Consider the following 7555-nt stretch of genomic DNA (forward strand, 5'->3'; position numbering starts at 1 on the left):
GGCTCTTGTATTCTATAGTCTAGAATAAATCCCAATTTTGCTCACAAGTAGTGGTAGATATTTCTAGATTGCTACATTTAGGAAGACGTTACAAAAGTGTTTCTAGTAGCCATAGTTTCTGTTTAGGGCTGCCCTAGTTGCCATGGCTATCAGGTACTAGAAGGTTTCCCCATCCTTCCCTTGTAGTATAGACTCATGGATATCCATGGTGAACTACCATCCTATTACAGTATTGGTATATCTCATTATCATTCCTAGATCTCTATATGAGAAATACAATGCATGAGGCTATGGAAATCTTAGATAATGAAAGATTCTACTTCCCTACAAGCCACGTGCAATTAAATTCCCCTACTTGATATAATAAAATTGACTAGCATTACCACAAGCGTGAATAATGGAAATATTCTCTATTACTTTTTCAAAAATTGTGTACTCATTGTACAAAATTCATATTCTTAAGCACAAATTTGTGGCGATCTTATATTATAAATATTAAATGAGAAATGAAATTTAGCATTGTGCATGCCAATTTGATCATGTAAACTGCCTTACATGATGAACCTTGTGGTGGTCATTTTGCAAGAGATTTGATAGTGAAGAAAGTATTGTTTGCTGGTTATTGGTGGCTTACTTTATACAAGGATGCATATGAACATTTTAGAAAGTGTGATAAATGCCAATGTACTGGTAGACCGACTAAGCGCTCTGCCATTAACTCATGTATTAGCATTGGCACCTTTTGAGAAATGGGGTATAGATTTTGTTGGTCCAATTGATCCACCTATACGATATCGTTCTAATAGATATAGTTTATTGTGTACTGATTATGTAACTAAATGGGTAGAGACTAAAGCACTTAAAACTAATCAAGGCAAGGATGTCGCTCTATTCCTTTATGAGAATATTACTACTCGCTTTGGCTGTCCTCTAGAATTGGTTAGCAATCATGGATCCCATTTCTTGAATAACTTAATTTCAGAATTGATGGATCTTTATAAAATTAAACATCAGAAGTCTACTCCTTATTATCCACGAGTCAATGGTGCTATAGAAGTTACTAATCATATTGTGATTGAAATTTTAACCAAGATATAGTTGAGAATAGACGTGACTGGGATGAGCATTTGCCAGAGGCACTCTGGGCATATCAAACCGGGCTTACAAGGTGATGACTAATAATATACCTTTTCATTTGGTTTATGGGACTAAGATTGTATTTCCTATTGAGTTGGAAGTTCCTACTTTGTATGTTGTGTTGTCTAATTGCCTTGGAGAGCAGGAATCTCTTACCAATTTCTTGTGTAAGTTAGTTAAGCTTGATGAAGATTGTATGTTTGCTTTACAACATATTGAAGCCCGTTATAACCGATGCAAAGCTTGGCATGATAGACGTTTGAATCTTAGGGATTTCCAAAAGAATGATTTAGTTTTGCTGTATGATAGCCGTTATTATAAATTTCCAAGGAAACTTCATATTCAATGGTTGGGTCCATTTCAAGTTAAAAAGGTTTATGATAATGGTTCTCTGGAAATTCAAGACTTAGAGGCAGTGCATGAAATATTTTCAAATTAAAAAGGTTTGAGTGGATGATGTGGATATACTAGTTGAAATGCTTCTTTTTCTTTGTTTATTTTGGTGTTTTATTTTGTTCTATTGGGGGACAATTTTTCATGGGATGTAGGTATGGAGATTCTCTGGATGGATGCTCTTATCCCTCATCCTGATGCTGATAGTCCTGATCCTACTCATGCTGGACCTTATAGTATTCCACAATTTTAAACGCATGACATATTTTTATATGCTCCCTGGGGTGAGGCATGTTGTGGTACATCTTTTGTGATTCTCTTTTGTTTATAGTACCATCCTCAGTTTAGTTGTCAGCCTTGTCAATGGCATCTTTATGTGCACACCCAGGTACTGTGTTGGCAGTATCAACTTATTTCTAACATTATGGTAACACTGCCATGCAGCAAGCTATTGGGTACACTTATCAGCGCCATGATTATGCTAGTGTATTTTCTCCTGTGTGGTGTTGCCTAGTATAGGGTGGATAGAGAGTAGTAGGAGTTTGCTCGTTATCAAACTGTTGTTTATCGATTTACTCCCTCGTATTTTGATCTTGAGTTGGATGATAGTTGTCCATACTGGGATTATATTTGCGCTCACATGGATTTGGTTTAGGGTAGTACCTTAGGAGTTTTTTCTGTGGCACCTATGCCACCTTACAGTTTGGTAGTTGATGCTCCTCTCCATGAGACGATGCAGAATTCTAGTGATGTGCCTAATGATGGACATTTATCCGTGAAGTGGAAGGTGAAAGGCAATTGATGCTCTTGGATGCTGACAGTATTGAACGTCATCTGAAAGTGGGTCTAAATCTTCCAAAAGAGGAACTAGTGGTCCTGCGAAACCTACTAAAGGAGAACTTAGACATGTTTACATGGTCGTATAAAGATCTAAAGGGGTTTGATCCCATAATATGCCAACACCACATCGATCTAGAGTGCCAAACCTGTGAGGCAAAGACAGAGGCGTATGAATCCCAATTATTTAACTCTAGTGAAGACCGAATTATTGAAGCTCCTTGAAGCTGAGTTCATTTATCCCGTGGCTAACACTGAATGGGCTTTGCCCATTGTGGTCGTACCCAAGAAGAACTAGAAACTTTGAATATATGTGGACTTTCAAAAGTTGAACTCGAAGACAAAGAATGATCATTTCCCTATCCCTTTCACAGACCAGCTGTTGGACACAGTGGCAGGCCATGAGCTCTATTCCCTCTTGGATGGATTCAGTGGATACAACCAAGTCCAAATCGCAAAAGAGGACCAATCCAAAACAACGTTTACAACAGAATGGGGAACTTATGCTTACAGAGTGATGTTGTTTGGGCTCTGTAATGCTCCTGCTACCTTCTAAAGAGTGATGATGACTGCCTTCCAGAACCATCTGCATGATTTCATTGAGGTGTATCTCGATGACTTCTATATCTATAGCCTAATCCGTAAGCATTGGGGACACCTAGAGTAGTGTTTTGATAGATGCCGAGAGTACGGGATTTCTCTCAACCCCAACAAATGTGTCTTTGGTGTCTCATCAGGAGTTCTTCTGGGCTACATTGTCTCTACAAAAGGGATAGCAAAAAATCCTGCTAACATTGAGAAGTTTGCTGCCTTGACAGCTCCAACTAACCCTAAGCAATTGAGGGGATTCCTTGGCCATGTGGGCTATTATAGAAGTTTCATTGCACACTTTGTGACAAAGGTAGCCCCTTTGCATAAATTCCTAAGAAAAGATGTCAAGTTTACATGGACCACTGATTGTGACGAGGCATTTAATACCCTGAAGCAATGTTTGATTGAAGCACCATCTTGCAGCCTCCTAATTGGATGAAGGAGTTCCATGTGCACATTGATGCATCGGTTGAAGGCCTAGGTGCAGTCTTATGCCAAAAGGACCCCTCTAATTTAGATCAACCAATCTATTATGCAAGTCGAAAAGTAACCAGTAGAGAGCGAAACTACACAATGATGGAGCTTGAGTGTCTAGTAATAGTGTTTGCTTTGGAGAAGTTTTGACATTATTTGTTTTTGACACATTTCAAATTCTATGTGGACCATGAAGCCCTTTCCTTCCTAATGAACAAGGCTGATGTGAAGGGAAGAATGATGAGATGGATCCTTTCAAGAGTTTGACTTTGAAGTGGTTACCAAACCTGGTCGCTCTCATGTCGTGGCTGATCACCTTTCGCGAATCCCTCAAAGTGATGATGAAGAAGAGCAAGATGATCCAGACCTTCCTGATGCTTCCTTGTTTCTAGTCGAAACAGTTACCCCATGGTACGCAGACATAGCCAACCTCGTGGCAACCCAACAGTATCCCCTTGGCATCTTGAGCCGTGAGAAGAATAAGCTTATGTTGGAATCATCCCCCTATACCCTGTTAGGTGGCGCTCTGGACGAAGTCTTGCCAATATGTGTTGCAGGAGACGAAATCGACATAGTATTGAAAGCATGCCATGACGAGCCATGTGGTGGACACTTCCTAGGATAAGCAACAACCAGAAAGGCCTTACTTGCAGGATATTGGTGGCCAATCCTCCATAAGGATGCTTATGATTACGACAAATGGTGTGATGCTTGTCAGCGAATGGGAAAGCCTACCAAATCCAGTGCCATGCACGTTCGACAAGTGGGGGATTGATTTCATGGATCCCATTGATCTGCCAACCAAAAGGAAGCAGAATAGATACATCCTGGTATGTACAAATTATGTCACCAAGTGGTGTGAAGCTAAAGCTCTGAAGTGGGACGATGGTAATAGCATGGCCTTGTTCTTGTATGAGAACATCATCACCCATTTCGGCAATCCCCTAGAGCTCGTAAGTGACTGAGGTATGCACTTCCTTAACAAGATTATGGAAGAGTTGACAGAACTATATAAGATCCGCCATCACAAGTCCACCCCCTATTACCCCAGAGCCAATGGCCAAGTCAAAGTTACCAATCGCATCCTTTATTCAATCCTGACAAGGACGATTGTCATACATCACCATGATTGCGATGATCGACTTACAGAGGCCCTTTGGGCATACAAAACCTCCATAAGGTAGCTATACGACAAACACACTTCCAGTTGGTGTATGGAATAGAAGCCATTTTTCCTGTTGAACTCAAGCTACCCTCTCTGTGGTGGGTGGGTGGCCATCAATGAATGCTTGGGAGATGTCGAGTCCCTGCAACGTCGTCTCTTACACTTGGAGTGTCTTGATGAGATCCACAGGATGGCCCTATAGTGCATGGAAACCACACAAGCTCACATAAAGGTCTATCATGACAGCTTCATCAAGTAGAAGGAGTTCAAGAAAGGTGACGTAGTTCTCACTTATGATTTCCGATTTGGCAAGTTTCTAGGAAAGCTTCAACAATGATGGATGGGTCCTTATAAGATACTTGTCGTTAATCCGAATAGCTCAATCCAAGTCGAGACAGTTGATGCCTCTAATGATCCCTTCCTGATCAATGGCTATCTCTTGAAGAAGTACTTCCATCCTTGTGGATCTTAGCAATCACAGTCGAGACCCACCCTTCCCCTTTTGGGAGTCACACTATCCTTCTCCTTGTGCTATTGATGGCATCCTTTTGCTAGCCCCTCCCAGACACCTCCCATCCTTACTCTGTTCTCCTCTCGTCTGATCCAACAGTGGTGGTGAGGATGGTCTTGACACTTGGTATTTCTACCATTCTGTCTATTATAGGAAAAAAAGGAAAAAAGATATATCGGTCATGGGAGAAAAGGATTTAGGTCCCTGTCATGCCGACCTATTCTTCGAGAAAATGTGGAAACACCCTTAGGAGTAGGAAATAAGAGAAAAAAAAAGTAAGAAAAGAAAAAAAAAGAAAAAAAATGCTATGGGAGAAAAGGAAGCAATTTCGTGTCATAGCAGGCTTCGTTCCAAGAAAAGATAGTAAACACCCTTGGGCGGGAAGCTGGCTGTGGAAAAGGTGGTAACACCCTATAGTTCAAGATAGCTGACTCACCAACATACCTTCTTCAGATACAATTTCAAGCCACCTCCCTTGGTGCACTGTCTCTGCAACTTCATTAGCTCGTCTGACCCCTTCAACAGACGACCAACCCAATCGAAGTACCAAATGTATTGGCTGCCTCCTTGGATACGCCTCATCTTCAACACCCTGATGACAATAATAGATGAAGCAATCTTCATCGACAAACAATTGAGTGATGTAAGCTTTCATCCTAACAGGATGGGCTATGAGTATGGGCTACCCTCTGTATTTATCAGTAGAGTGTGAGACAAAGGGTGGGGTGAGTAACCAATCTTTTCCCTTTACATTTAATAGAGAAATGCGATGTATGAATGGAGTGTTGCACCCATGGGTTGGGCCTCTCAATGCACAAAGCACGATTTGTTCCTCTGCACTGCACTATAAGGATCCCTGGCCTTCCTTCTCGCATTGTATGCCAGCACAGGGCGAGATACACTGCTGCACCATCAATTGCGCACAAGGCATACAACCTCTTCACAAGTGATTGTGAGGATAACATCAATGGGTTTTAGGAACAGGTTACCCTCCTGTATCTATCAACAAAGTGTGAGACAGAGGGGGGTTGCATGTGACTGGTGTTTACTAAATCAATTATTGAGAGGTGAGGATTGAGGGATGTTACGACATTTGGCATAAGGTATGTCTTTCTTTCCCTGGCACCCATGGGATGGGTTTCTGCCGTCATCATAGGACACGTCACCTTATTCTGTACACTACACCATAAGGCTCCCTGGCCTTCCTGCTTGCACCTCTGCCAAGATAGGGTTGGATGCACTAATGCACTATCAACTGTGTACCCTAGGATGCTCCCTCTGCACCATCCCTCTTGTCCATTCCTAATCTGATTGTGTGATTCGGGTTTCAATCATGATTCACTCGAGTGATGTCAGTAATGGGGTGAGTGACTGTTCTTTCATTCCATTTGAGTGACCGTGAGCTGAGTGCAATATTCTTCACCATCGACGGTTTCCCACGATTTCTTAAACAAAGCTGCCTTCCTGGGTATTGCTACTGTGTGGTTTCTACCCCGCTAGACGTGTACATGCTACAAATACACCTTGGTCTCTCCTGCATCCGACTGCAGTATACGACATTGACCGTCAACCTCGATTCTCTCCAACATGGGCCAAGTTTTTCTAACCCTACACCTTTTGTTTATTACTGATGGTCAGGTCTTAAGTATGCAGATGTCAACAGTTGGTCTGATGTGTGGTCCTAGGTCCCTGATGTTCGGTTTACCCTCCCCGTTAAGGTTTTAAGTGTGGGGATGTGTCCCTGCACATCTATGATACATACCCCCTGCATATGCCTCAATTTGATCATGCATCTATGCCATGACCTACTTTTACCCTGATGGGGTCCCTTCCCCACCCACCCTTTCACTTTCACCCCACTCTTGGGGCCATTCCTTCTCTCTTTCCCTTTATCCCTTGTTTTGAAGTTTTTCATGTGAATGTACCCTATGTTCACTGGCACCCAAATCCAACCTTCCAGCCCTATTTGTCCCTTTGAATTGCCCATTTTTCCTTTTTACCAACCCTTGTTTCACCTGACAGTTTTTGAGTTATAATTTTTGAACCATTTTCTATCTCTTGGACGTGTTTCCATGTGACCACATCCTTTTTGCTTCGGCACAGAAATTTGATGTGACTGCCCTGCCCTACACTTTCCATGTGATATTTTTTCTTTTTAAACCCTATCATTTCGATGCACCGTTCATCGGTTATTAATTTTTGTGTGTTTTCGAGACACTTTTGTGCATATTTTTTTATATTTTTCCATGTGAACATGCCCTATTTTCATCGGAATTCCAATTCAATTTGACATCATGTCCAGCCAACCTTTCTCCACATTTTTCTTTTTTTCTCCACCCTCTTTTGCCCACTTGATTTTTAGTTATTCACTTTTTATTGTGTTTTCGAGTGTCTTTTGTGTTTTTCACATGTGAACCCCTCCTCATTCCCCCTCACATGAGTTTTGA

This window comes from Lygodium microphyllum, chromosome 29 (assembly GCF_053477565.2).
Source record: "Lygodium microphyllum isolate KBCC chromosome 29, Lygodium_microphyllum_v1.1.10, whole genome shotgun sequence".
Taxonomy (NCBI): Eukaryota; Viridiplantae; Streptophyta; class Polypodiopsida; order Schizaeales; family Lygodiaceae; genus Lygodium; species Lygodium microphyllum.